The following is a 13749-nucleotide window of genomic DNA, read 5'->3' on the forward strand; positions in this document are numbered from 1 at the left end:
GTTTCTGATTCTTGCTTGTTAGCTCTTCTTTTGAGGGTTTTTTTGCGGGACTTTGACCTGCTCTGACCTGGATCTGGTTTGAGGTTAGGTATTTCTGGTGCTGCCACGGATTTTGCTTTTTCCTGTGTGGGAAAAGGAAAGTGTAGGAATTAAAAGTGAGCTCTCTCTCACACACTTTCTCTTCTTTGTTTTTAAAGATTTATTTATTTGACAGATCGAGGGAGAGAGAGAGAGAGAGAGAGAGCACGCACCAACAGGGGGAGCTTCAGGCAGAGGGAGAGAGAGAAGCAGACTCCCCGCTGAGCAAGGAATCTGATGTAGGGTTCGAACCCAGGACCCTAGGATCATGACCTGAGCTGAAGGCAGACGCTTAACCGACTGAGCCACCCAGGCATCGCACATTTTCTCTTCTTGATCAAAATTTCCAGAATAACTCCCTCTATGGGTTCTTTTATTTGTACTTATAAGAGCATTTGTTTGTCGGATTGAGGATGGGGGATTTAGAAGGGAGAATGGGGAGGGCCGTATTTTACTGGAACATGTACCAGAAGTAAATCAAATTAGGGAATACTCGCTGAAAGTTTTAGCTTGAAAGATCCTAACTGTACATGCTATTAACATTTCAGCCGTACTAACATCTTAATATTTATTTGCTTTGGTTTATGTGTATTTTGATTTCTGGCTTCTAAACTCTGAATTTGAGAACATACCTGGATTGACAAAATTAATTTTCGTGAAACCATCAACACTGTGTTCCGTCTCACTACGTTATAGGCCTTGAAGATTTCTGCTCAAGTGATTCACTTCTGAAGAGTCTTTTTTTTTTTTTTTTAAACGAAAGCCAAACTGTAAGACTGGAAAAATTGCAATTTTCAGTCACTATTTAAACACAATGCTGCTGTCTGCTTCCGATCTTAAATTGATCTCCAAACAGATAAAATTCAAATGTACTTATTCTCACAGAAATGTAATTTCTAACATTAAGCAGTAATTCAATAAAGAGTCTGTAGAAATTTCTTGTTCTCAGTTATAGAATTAGTTGTGCTTGTGGTGTTTTCTACTGGTATGTAATATATAATTTTATGGGCATATAGTTTTTAGATATCTATCTTATTCACATAGCCCCAGTGGAGTGTTTTTTTTTTCATAAAGAATTCTTTGTTTTTTAAAGTATAAGTCATAATAGAATTTTATAGATTTTGTTTGTTTAGTTAAAGGTAGTTTTACAGTGTAGTGTGATGGCCAAGTGAGAAACTTGAAATGGTTGTACTTAGGATCTTTCTCCATCCTTCTATTTTCTAAGTTGGCTCTGGTTTTCTGATTTTGTAATAATAGCCTTTAATTTCTTTTTAATTCGAAAGCGTTTTAAGAGAAGAAGGAGACAGAGACTGCTAACCATCTCTCAGTATTAGTTCTTGCCTTTCTATTTAGCAAAGGGATCCCCTGAGTTTTTGTTGGCTACCTTCTACAAAGAGTACACTTCTAAGGAGTCCTTGAGTGTGTGTGTTGAAGGAGTCCATCTGGTGTGGCCAAATGACTACATGTTGGTCAATAAGACAGAAGCAGAAGTATCATATTTTTTTAAAAATTTCTTGTTTCTCCCAGGTTAGAATGTAGAAAGGGGACTGGATACTGAACAGCCCTTTCAGACAATGAGGTGAAGTCACGTGCTGAAGATAAAGAACAGAGCAATAAGATAGAAGGGGCATCCACCTACCAACCTTGAACCACCCTCCGCTGGACTTTATTTGCCTCAGACAGTAATACACTTTTGTCTTGCTTAAGCCCTATGATGCTGTATCTTCGGTCATTAGTTAAACCTCATCTTAAACTATATAAAGAGCTAGACTGGATTTCATGAAACTTTCTTAGTTGTTCCGAGTTGTGTTGTGAAATGCTTTGTCCATGCAGAAGTTTTGGAGATGGATTCGTGGGTGGCTGGGACTTGTACCCTGGGATTTGTGTGAGGTCTGTGGATCCTGTGTGTCATTTCAGAAGTCATTTCAGTGTTGTCAGTTGCTCTCCTCAGGTATATTGTAACTGGCAGACTGAGCGGGCCACTTCTGATGTCCCTGGCAGGGATAGTGAGGTTGTTTCAAGGGAGAAATTACTCCCAGATTTCTAGCCATCGACATGTGATATTCATATTTTGAGCTTAAATATGTCTCTGTTTGACCCAAAAGCAAAGATAACCTTCCCTCAAATCCTAATAATCACCTAAAAACATCCAAGTGTTCTTAAACACTTAAACATCTTATTAAAATTCAGTGGAGACTTGAGAATGATTCTGATGGCATGACTTTCAGAAGATGATTTAAAAATTGTTTAGAAAGAAAGCTTCTTAACATGGTGGAACAACTTTATGACAATTTCTTTTTTTTTTTAAAGATTTTATTTATTTATTCATGAGAGACAGAAGGAGAGAGAGAGGGAGAGAGAGAGAGAGAAGCAGAGGGAGAAGCAGGCTCCCAAGGAGCAGGGAGCCCGATGTGGGACTCGATCCCAGGACCCTGGGATCACGACCTGAGCCGAAGGCAGACGCTTAACCATCTGAGCCACCCAGGCGCCCACTTTATGACAATTTCTTAAGGGGCTTCGGTTCTCTCTTTGATGGGACTATTTTCTACTACCTCTTTAAATCTAACATATTATTTCATTTTGTTTTATCTTTCCATACATTTTTATCTTAAAGAATATAGTGAGATAAATAAGCAAAAGTATGTCCAAAATATTAGTGGGACTAGGACCACTGTGTGTCATACCGGACTACAAAATATACAGTGGCATTAAAATGATATTTACATAACATCTGTATTTTGAAGGGTAACAAAATATTCCCTCCTGAATTTGTGTGTGTTTCTCGGATATAGATAAGGTTCTTAAAATTCTAGCTCAAATAATCTTGGTTACAGAGAATGTCTCAATTTTTGACAATGCAATTTATCATATGAAAATAGTGTTACTGGTTTCTGGTAGAAATGAGTGTTTTACACATGCCGATACTCTTGGTGTTTCCCTCAGAGTAAATCTATACTTGCTGGTAATTTTTGTGTTGTGATTGGAAAGAAGAGTTGGGAGTTGAAGGAGTGGTTATCCCTGGCACTCAGCTTTGTCTGGTTATAAGATCCCTTCTTTAGACTATTGGGAATAAATCAAAAGACATGGCTGTAGAGGACCATAAGTAAATGGCTCCCTTTCCAAACCATGTAGCATCCAGAGACATGTTTTTAGAAAATTAATCATGGCATATATATGATAATTATACCTCACAATTAAACAGTTTGAAGATATATATCTCTGGCTTTCTTTAATATGTCCAACTCTTTAAGGCCATAGCAAACCACAGCAATGATTAGCAGAATTAAATTGTGTTCTGATTGCCCTCTTGATCAATTTACCTAGTGTTAAGAGAGTTAGGGGTAAGAATGAGCTTATGTAAACTAATTTAACTCTGAAAAACAATTTTTTTTTTAATGTTGCACCATTTGGTAGAAAAAGCACAGGCACAAGCATCATTACTGAATTCCCTTTAAATCTTAAAATGAAGGCTCACAGTCTCTGTAAGAGAGCTATTTGCAGAGGCTCAGAGAGCCTCTGGGTTCCCACCCCCCAACAGATGAGAGTTCTCTCCTGAATTACTTGAATATTTGGGTTATTCCAGAGAATTTGTGCGAATTATGTAGGTGCTTTTCTTGTTCTCTGTTTAGATCTAGCCAACATCAAATGCGAAAGAGTCTTTGTTTAAAAAAGCAGTTCTGCCTCCTGTGTTTTACAAGGTTGATATCCACATGATCATTTATCCAGTTTTTAAATTAGTTGTGCATGTGTCTTAATGTCTCAGAGGAGAAACAACATTCATGAGGGGTAGGTGTGGATATGGAACCCCAGAGCAAGCCCACTGAAGGAAAAATCGTGGATGCGATCTCTATATCTAGCCTCCTATCCCGTCATTACAGTTTTAAGTTCTGTTTTCACGTCTTGTGCTTTATTTTATCTAAAGTCTGATTGAGAAAGATAAATCGTGAGAAAACTGAGACAGAAGTCATCGAGACAAAAGAGAGTGTATTTTTAAAGACTTCTTGTTAAAAAATTCCACGGTCTCCCATTTCAATATTTAACACCCTTCATGCTTCATAGCAGACTCTCAAATCCAAATTTTTGGGAAAAACATCTTTCCTTTCATATAAGACCCAGGTTCCTTGTTGGCAATTGCAAACATCACCTCTCCCTTGCCTTTCCTATATTTTGCTACAATGTGGGAGGTGTAACAAATGAATGCCATGAAACTCAAGTCACACTTAAGAAATACTCAAGTATTTCTGTCTCTCGGTCTGCCTGTTTGTCCATCTCTCAGTCTCTCCATATGGCTTTTGTGGGTTGTGCTCAAAATCTCAGCCTTGAGGTTTCTCTTTGTGGGGTTGGGAGGGATATTAACTTCAGGAAATCTGGGATCACGTCTTTACAACTCACAGACCCAAGGGAAAGAGGTGCTGGAGAGAGTTGATGAGTCTACACTGCGTTGGCGTGTGGGAGGAAGTGCTGAGATTTGCAGCCAACCAGAACTTGAAGTGGGGGAGGATCGGTTCCCCAGTGGAAGGTAATGTGGTGCTATTTCCAGGGGGAGGAAGGGAATGCTGGAGAGACAGAAGTAACAGGTGTCTTCTCTGGGCAGAAAACTAGAAATACCTAGTACATTATATGTTTGTATCCATATCTCTATGTCTTTCTGGATCTACTTATCTACGAGTATGTCTCTATCTATGTCTATTATGCCAATATCTGCATCTATGTGTTTCTACGAATGTCAATATCCTTACCTGTGTCTACAACTTTTGACTATGTCTCTACCTGTCTCTTCACTGATGTGTATATGAGTTATTTATCCTATAGCACTTTAAAATAGGTTTCTGTTAAGGATGATCCGTTATGTGAATGTAGGCCACTGGATAAATATTTTTTGAATACCAGCAGTATACACAGTGGTAGGAATATAAAAAATCAAGTTAAAGCGATTCTTGTCCTTTATGTCTTACTCTTCTCTCATCCATTAGAATATGTGCTGCTTCAAAGGAGGTGAAATATTTTTGCAACATTTTGCACGTAGCAGGCAGATATTATTTGTTACCTTTTTTTTTAAGATTTTATTTATTTATTTATTTGAGAGAGAGAGAATGAGAGATAGAGAGCATGAGAGGGAAGAGGGTCAGAGGGAGAAGCAGACTCCCCGCTGAGCAGGGAGCCCCATGCGGGACTCGATCCCGGGACTCCAGGATCATGACCCGAGCCGAAGGCAGCAGCTTAACCAACTGAGCCACCCAGGCGCCCTGTTACTTTTTTTTTTTTTTTTTTATGACATTAGCAGGAGGAATACTCCTGAAAGAAGATACACTACATTTCATATAATTTGAAGTGTTTTTTGTATCGAAGCTATAAAATTTCTTACCTGAAATCTTTTCAATTTTTTGAGAGGTGGTGTTTTTAGCCATTGGTTTTCTTTTCATTATCGAGGATGATGCTATTCCTCTAGAAGATATTTTTAATTTTACTTGCTAAGATACAGATTATACAACTAATTTTTAAAGCGCGAGTCTGGTAAATAAGCTCAAGATTAATGTAGAAAAATATGACTAGGTAATAAAGATATTTATGTAATGAACAGTTGTTTTATTGTATTTGGCAACATGTTCTGAAATTTTTTTATTCCAGAGAATGCAATACAGTTTAATTTAAAATGTTATATAGAATGGTTCAGATCTCTGGTCTAAAAGATGATTTATAATGATGAGATGAAAAACGTGTCCATTAGTAACAGCAGTTTGATAGTAGGCCACATATTTACTTTTATTAATTTTCACTGTTTCATCTTAAAATGAATTAACCATCTTGATGGTTTGCTCTAGGGATAACTGTGTTGAATTATAAGTCAAAATGATTATGGTACAAGCGGAAAACAGAGTTTATGGCCTTTCCAAACACTTAAACTAGTTTCTGAAATAGGACTATATGAATTCTACTTCTGAAATGTTTCTTCATATCATGGTACCTCATACATTATAAATTCTGGGCTTCAGTTGCATATATAAAAAGGAGACTCAGGATTTATTCACTTCCAACCACTATTGGTAGCAAATGAATGAAATATTCTTTAAACTCTCTTGAGAATAAAAAAAAGAAAGGGATCATTAATAGAAGCATATAACCAATCTATGCCCAGGCTGGAGTGGATCTAGTCTCAGGGTAAATAAACCAGAGCCTGAAGGAGCTTCTGACCTCAGTCTGTCTGTATATGTTGGTCTATTCTGCTTTTCTATATTTCAGTCTCCTCACTTGGCTTTTATATACAGTGCTCGAAGTATCGAATTTCAGGCTTCTCTTTGTGGGTGGTGGGCGGCTGTTAACTCTGGGAAATCAGGGATCAAATCTCTCCAACCCTCAGACCCAAGAGAAAGAGGTGTTTGTTGAGAGTTCATGAGTCCTCCCTGTGTCTGGGTGTGGAAGAAGGTGCAAGATTTGCAGCCGACAATGACATGTGATGGAGGAAGGTCAGTTCTCCAGTGGAAGGTACCATGGTGCCATTTCCAGCAGGAGAAAAGGGATGCTGCAGAGACAGAAATGAAAGATGTCTAGTTTCAGAGAGGTAATACAGTTAAAATGAGGCCATTGGGGTGGGCCCTAATTCAGTATGACTAGTGTCCTTGTAAAAGGGAAAATTTGGGGGCACCTGGGTGGCTCAGTTGGTTAAGCGACTGCCTTCGGCTCAGGTCATAATCCTGGGGTCCTGGGATTGAGTCCCGCATCGGGCTCCCTGCTCAGCAGGGAGTCTGCTTCTCCCTCTGACCCTCCCCCTTCTCATGCACTCTCTCTCTCTCATTCTCGCGCTCTCAAAAAAAAAAAAAAATCTTAAAAAAAAAAAAAGAAAAAAAGAAGGGAAAATTTGGGTATGAAGCCACACAAAAAGGGAAGGTGATGTGAAGACACACAGGGGCAGATGGCCATCTCCAAGCCAAGGAGAGAGGCCAGGAACAGATCCTCCTCTTTTCAGCGCTCAGAAGCAACCAACCCTGCTGACACGTGGATTTCAGACTCCTAGCCTCCAGACCTTTGAGACAGCACATTTCTGCTGTTGAAGCCACCCAGCCTGTGGTACTTTGTTAGCCCTCCAGAACAAATACAGCCTTGAACATCTTACTTAAATTTGTAGAGTCACTCAAAAAAGATTAACGTCTGTTTGTTCTCCTCTTCCTTCACCTTTCCCACCCATTGTCTTGTAATTTGGAAAACTGTTGGCAAATTTTGTGTCCTTTCACCTTTTCAAAAGTGAAATAGGTTTTAAAATATCAGGCTGCCTCACTACAGATCCAGGTGAGAGTTCAAGTAACCTAATAAGAAGGAGGAGGGCTAAAATGGGCTACTAATGGAAGAAACAATAGCTATTATCATAGATTAACATACTGGGTCTTAACTGAAACTTTATTAGGGAGACATAGCATCTCCAGAGTATAATTGCTAAGGAGGTAGGTTCTAGAGCAGACTACCTGCATTTTATTTTTTTTTTAAAGATTTATTTATTTATTTATTTGAGAGAAATCGAGAGACAGAGCATGGGGAGGCACAGAGGGAGAGAGAGTCTTTTTTTTTTTTTTTGGAAAGGATAACCATATTTACTCATTAAATGCCAGTTAAGTTTTCTACAACACAACTTGAAAATACGCAGCATGCATTTTTAATCTCAGTACAATGGTTTCAAGACCAAGTATACATGTGACAAGCATCAAGGCTAGATTACAAATTGTCATAGTCATCATCGTCATCATCATCTTCTCGTTTTCTTTCCAATGCATTTGATGATTCATTGGCAGTATTTTGTGATGACACCATGTTAGTGGTAATAAGAATGTTTTTAGACCCAATTAATGATGGATTAATCAGAACATTCTGAACTGCGGATGTTGCAGGAATTGATGCTTTTACAGTTGGGGACTGTGAAGTGGGCATCTGTACTGTAAACCTTTGCCCTGTGAGGGACATTGGAGTCCCTACTTTAGTTGACACAGACATGGTTTGTGGGGTTGGTGTGCCAAGTGTGGGAGTACTTGGTCTGCTAGTAACTGAACCAACACTTAACCGTGGAACTGTTATTCTTCCCGCAGAAGCAGATGCCTTTTTTTGGTAAAGATTTAAGTCTATAGTTTGGAGCTGTCAAGCAGTATCTATCAGGTGGCAGCCTGGGGCCTGAATATGGCTTGATTAATGGCAAAGGAGTTTGATTTCTTTGCCTTGCAATATCTAATAAAAAATCTCTTGGGGGAGGAGAGGTAAAAGACTGATCAGCACGACACTGGATGGCCAATTGCACATCATCTGCATCAACAGTGGCTTCCTTAGCATGGCTTGAATAAGCTTTTGCATCATCTAGAATTGTGGTCACATATCGGAAGGCAAACTCCAACATCTGATTTATAACTCTTGGTTCATATTCTGTAATCCCCATATCCTTCAGGATTTGTGCCATCATCTGTGCATCTTTCGGCATGCTCTTGGGAGAAGCCATCTTGCCAGACTCCATGATATCCGTTGATCAGACTTCTCGAGCTAAATCACCCACATTAATGTATTTCAGTCCTGATCTTGATGCAAGTTCTTTGCCTAGCGTGGTTTTTCCAACCCCTGGTGTGCCGGTGAGCAGGATGTTCGGAAGCAACCGGGAGAGAGAGTCTTAAGCAGACTCCATGCTGAGTGTGGAGCCCGACACAGGGTTCGATCCCTTGACCCTGAGATCACAACTTGAGCCAAAACCGAGAGTTGGATGCTTAATTTATTTCTAAATAGCATCACTGCTGCATTGGCTTGGGAAATTAGCATTTTAAAGGGCTCTCTTACATACGGAAGGAGGCAGAACATTCCTGGGGCTGCTCATTGTCTCTCAAGGCATAGAAACACGACCATCTATTTCTCTCTTGGCTAAAACTTCTATACGAGCATCTCAGGAATTAATGGTAGGGTTACCCAAGAAGCACAGTAAAATCATCTTTTCCCTGCCTCATTTATCCATGAACACAGCTCCGGCTGTAATTTGGGTCCTTTATCTTTAATGCCTGGGCAGCGGTAGAATGAATGCCCTTTGTACAGGCAACACACCTGGGAAATGCTGCCGTACACTCCCTAATGAAAGCAGTGCATAGAACAAAAGGCAGGCTACGGGGTCTTCATCGAGACACCAGAAAAGCACCGGCTGTGCTTGTGATGATAATGGCAAGAAGGCCGCTCGTACCTGAACGTACCTTTTAGCAACCTGGTCTTTCTTACTCTAAACCGTTGCTTGATCAGTGGGACAATACTTTCACAGTAACCTTGCAGGAGGACAGCCTAACTCAGTGATATAACTGCCTGTGAAGTAATGTAGAGCTTCGGGATTGGTGCAAGTCAGGCAAAAAGTGGTTTATCATCCTTGGAAATTTTGCTTTAGTGTCCTGGCATAATGGAGATCTGTGTGGTCTGTTTTCCAAAATCTGAAAATTATTCTTGTGTTTGATCTGCAAATAGGTGGCAAATGAGATGTATTCACTTGTGAGATTTTTTTATGACTTATCCCAGCCCTGTATATAGTGCGACACGTTGTGTCAATGACTGCTAATATGCCACAGAACTCAATTTATTTGGTGTGGGGCTGCATTTCAAATGTATTCAAATTTTCATTTTTAATTTGCTTTAGATCCAGCCTTTCTCCTCTGTCCAAAGATAGGTCTGTGGGTCAAGCAAATCTGAACAGTAGCTTAAAGCAATGCACTCCCTTCAGCAAGTATGTAGTTTCTCCCCTAAAGTCACTGGTGTGGAGCTACATAGAATAGCATACATGGTTCTTACATATGAATTCTGATGCCGCATGGGGTCTGCTCTGAAATCTAACTCCGCAGGGAGACCAAGTGATCAAGGCCAAGAAATCAGTCCCAGGTATGCGAGGAAAAAGGAAGAGATTTCTATCATTATGCAATTTATTCTTTTGATTCTCTGTAATATCGTATATATTTACGTATTATATAAGATTATGAATAGCAAATCACTCTTAAAAATTACTCACGCTTCGTACACTTCTACCTTAAATGTGGCATTTCTTTAGGCTTCTCACTCGTCACTTGTTTTCTTAAAATTTTCATTTTCACTTACACATGTATTTTTCATTTACACGTGAATGTTTTGCAATTTCTATCTTGAGCTTCAGCTCTGCATCTCCAACTGCTTCTTAAACAATCCACGCACAGCACATCCAGCAAAATCAATACCATTTGAGCTCCTCCTCTGAGCCAAGCACTCTGCTAGGCCCTGCTCGGATACAACGAGGAATTAAGCACGGCTCCTGTCTTCGTGAATCTCCAATAACTGCACAGAAATAGCTTCAAGAAGGCATATTGGGATAAACAATGAATGAGTTTAACTAAGCATTCTCAGATCCGGGAGAGAGAGAACTTGACGTTTACCAGGGGGATTTGGGAAAGACTATGGGACGAATAGGATGGAATGGGGTCGGACTTTAACAGATACAGGGAAGATGGGGAGGAGCTTTAGCAGAGGAATGAGGCTGAAAAACCAGCCCTGTCCAGGGAACAGTGAGAAAGACAAGAGTTGCTGCTGCCGCGGAGATTTGGGGGTTCTCAGGCAGGGTGGGAGGAGCCGGGGGTGGGGTAGCCTCAGATGAGGTGCAAAAGGCGGGTGGGGCTCGATCTACCTCGGGGTGGTGGGGCTTTGAGTGCCAGGTGGAAGAGGTTGGGCTTCATTTGGAATGCAATGGAAAGACATGGAAAGGGTGTGTGTGTTCGTTAGACACCTCTGAGAACAGAGGGAAGGATGGACAGACTATAGGCAGAGAGACTGGTCACCAGGTCATTTCAGAGAAGGAAAGAGTTGAGTGTCAAGTGCACACTAGCACCTCTTTGCTGCGTAAACAGGCGCAGACCCTTAACTTCTCTGAGTGTTCTCCTTCGGTCTGTAATGTGGGGCTCAGAGAATGGCTGTGAGTTTTCAATGGGAATGCATAGATGGTAGTCATTATGGTGGCTGGCGCATACTTAGTAAGCATTCCATAATTTTAGCTAGAATTTGTTGTTATTACTGATATACCTACAGGTTTTGATAGGCTCGATTTAGTGCAGGAAATATTTATTCACATAGCCATCTATTCAATCAATACATTATTCAGCACCTACTTTGGATATAATCATGAGCAAAAAGTTTCTGACTTCTTGGAGGGTATGTTCCACTGCAGAGAGTCAAACAACAAACCGATGAATGAATAAACGCTATGTTGGGTGATGAGAGATACTACAGACCATATATCCTGGTTTGCCTGGAAAATTCCTGGTTTGGGTGTCACCTGTAGTGGTCATTAATAGTGCCTCCTTTCAAATAAAACAAAACTCATAGATGCTGAGTACAGATTGGTGGTCGCCAGAGGGAAGGGGGATAGGGGTATGTGTAAAGTGGGTAAAAATAATCAAGAGGTACAAACTTCCATTTATAAAATAAATAAGTCATGAGGATGTTACGTACAGCATGGTGACTGTAGACAATAGTACTGTATTGCCTGTTGGAAAGTTGCTGAGAGAGTAGATCTTGAAAGTTCTCCTCCAAAGAAAAAAATGTCCTGTAACTCTAAGGTGATGGGTGGTAACTGGATTTATTGTGGTAATCATTTTGCCATATATAATATACTGAATCATTATGTCCTATACCCCAAACTGATAGAATGTTATATGTCAATTATACTTCAATTTAAAAAAAAATTAAAAATATATCCCTCCTTTTAGCTGCATAAATATCTCTTTGGCTGGTAACTGATATGGTCATTCCAGACAGAATAAATAACTGAGGAGAGCAAGGGGGGAGGAAATGCTGACACAGGTCTGGGGGGATTACCATTTCATAATGGTTAGTCGGGGAGGGTCTTACTATCACAGTGTCCTTTGAGCACAGATCTGAAGGGGAAAAGTGCAGCATGTGTATATCTGAGAAAAGAAATATCCAGGCAGGGGCAAGATCTCTGAGGTGAAAGCATGTTGGGCATGATTGAGGACTAGTAAGAAGGCTGGCAAGGCTAGAGATGAGTGAGGTCAGAGAGGCCCAATCACCTATGTCCTTTGGGGCCACAGCAAATACATTAAGGACTTTGCCATTCACCTGAATGAATTGGAAGCCAATGCAAAATTGGACCAGAAGAGTCACATGCACTAACACATTATTAAAGGATCAGCTGTGCTGGCAAAGGTGGAAGCAGAGATGTGAATTGGGACAATGTGGCAATGCCTGGGGGAAGAGATGATGGCTGTAGGAAGCAGGGTGGTAGCAGTGGAAAGGGTTAAATATGCACATCTTTTGAGAATATAACTGGCAGAATTTGCTATGGGTTGGATGTGGGTGGAGAAGAGAGAAGGCATAATAAAGACTCCATGATGCTGGGCCTAAGCAACTGGAGGAATGGAGATGCCATTTAAAGAGATGGCAGAAAGGCTACAAAAATACTGACTTGAAGGGGTACGTGCACCTCGATATTTATAGCAGCATTGTCAACCATAGCCGAACTATGGAGAGAGCCCACATGTCCATCCACTGAGGAATGGATAAAGAAGATGTGGAATATTACCCACCCATCAAAAAGAATGAAATCTTGGCATTTGCAATGACATGGATGGAGCTAGAGTGTATTATGCTAAGCAAAATAAGTCAGGCAGAGGAAGTCAAACACCACATGATTTCACTCATATGTGGAATTTAAGAAAAGATGAACATATGGGAAGGAAGAAAAAAAAGGAGAGGGAAGGAAATCATAAGAGACTTTTAACGATAGAGAACAAACTAAGGGTTGATGGAGGGAGGTGGGTGGGGGATGGGCTTGATCGGTGATGGGCATTAAGGCGGGCACTTGTGATGAGCACTGGTTGTTGTATGTAAGTGACGAATCCCTGAACTCTACTCCTGAAACCAATATTGCGCTGTATGTTCACTAACTAGAATTTAAATAAAAACTTGCAAAGGAAAAAAAAAAAAAACCAACCAAACAAAAAACAAACAGACAAAAAGGATGGCCAAGAAGGAAGAGGGCAAATTTCGGTGATAAGGAGGGAAATTGGGAGCTTGATTTTATTAGATCTCTATTACAGGTCCAAGGGGAGGTAGAGAGTAGGCAGCTGGATTATATGAGTTTGGAGTTAAGGGGAAGTCCAGCTGGAGATATAAATTTGGCAGTCTTCAAAATCTAAGTGGTATTTAAGACACAGGGCTGCATGAGAGCAGCTATGGGGTGAGTATAGTCAGAGAGGAGAGGGGGTCCAAGGACTCAGTCTGTGTCTATCCGCCTCAGAGGCTGGGATGAAAAGGAGGAACCCATAAGAAGAGGGACCAAGATGGTGGTGTTTCAGCGGCCAAGCGAGGGACAGACTTCAAGGAGGGGGTGAAAAGCTGCGTCCGATGCAATGGATAAGGCAGGTGAGTGACAACATGGAGCTCACTCACAGGGTTGGTTTTGGTGTGGTGAAATGAGTACCAAACATATGCTAAATGCTGCAGGCATTCTGATATAATTTCTCATAGTATTTAATTTCCACAGCCCATTCTCGTCTTCTAACCATTCACCTGGAATTAGTAATCAGGAGTCATTGGGAGGGTTCTCTCAGGTAGGCATAATTTTAGATACTGGGAAGATAACGGCTTATTTTCTTCTGAAGAGCTCCAGGAACGAACTCTTTACCCCACCCCCCC

At 40.6% G+C, this 13749-nt stretch overlaps 1 pseudogene; it reads right to left on the minus strand.

Moving 5' to 3' along the window:
• Positions 1-7782: 7782 nt before the first annotated feature.
• On the minus strand, positions 7783-8696 carry LOC112823603 (transcription initiation factor TFIID subunit 9-like; annotated as a pseudogene).
• Positions 8697-13749: the final 5053 nt, after the last annotated feature.

Source organism: Callorhinus ursinus, unplaced genomic scaffold (assembly GCF_003265705.2).
Source record: "Callorhinus ursinus isolate GAN/ISIS: 27379988/994484 unplaced genomic scaffold, GSC_fseal_2.0 scaffold5, whole genome shotgun sequence".
Lineage (NCBI taxonomy): Eukaryota > Metazoa > Chordata > Mammalia > Carnivora > Otariidae > Callorhinus > Callorhinus ursinus.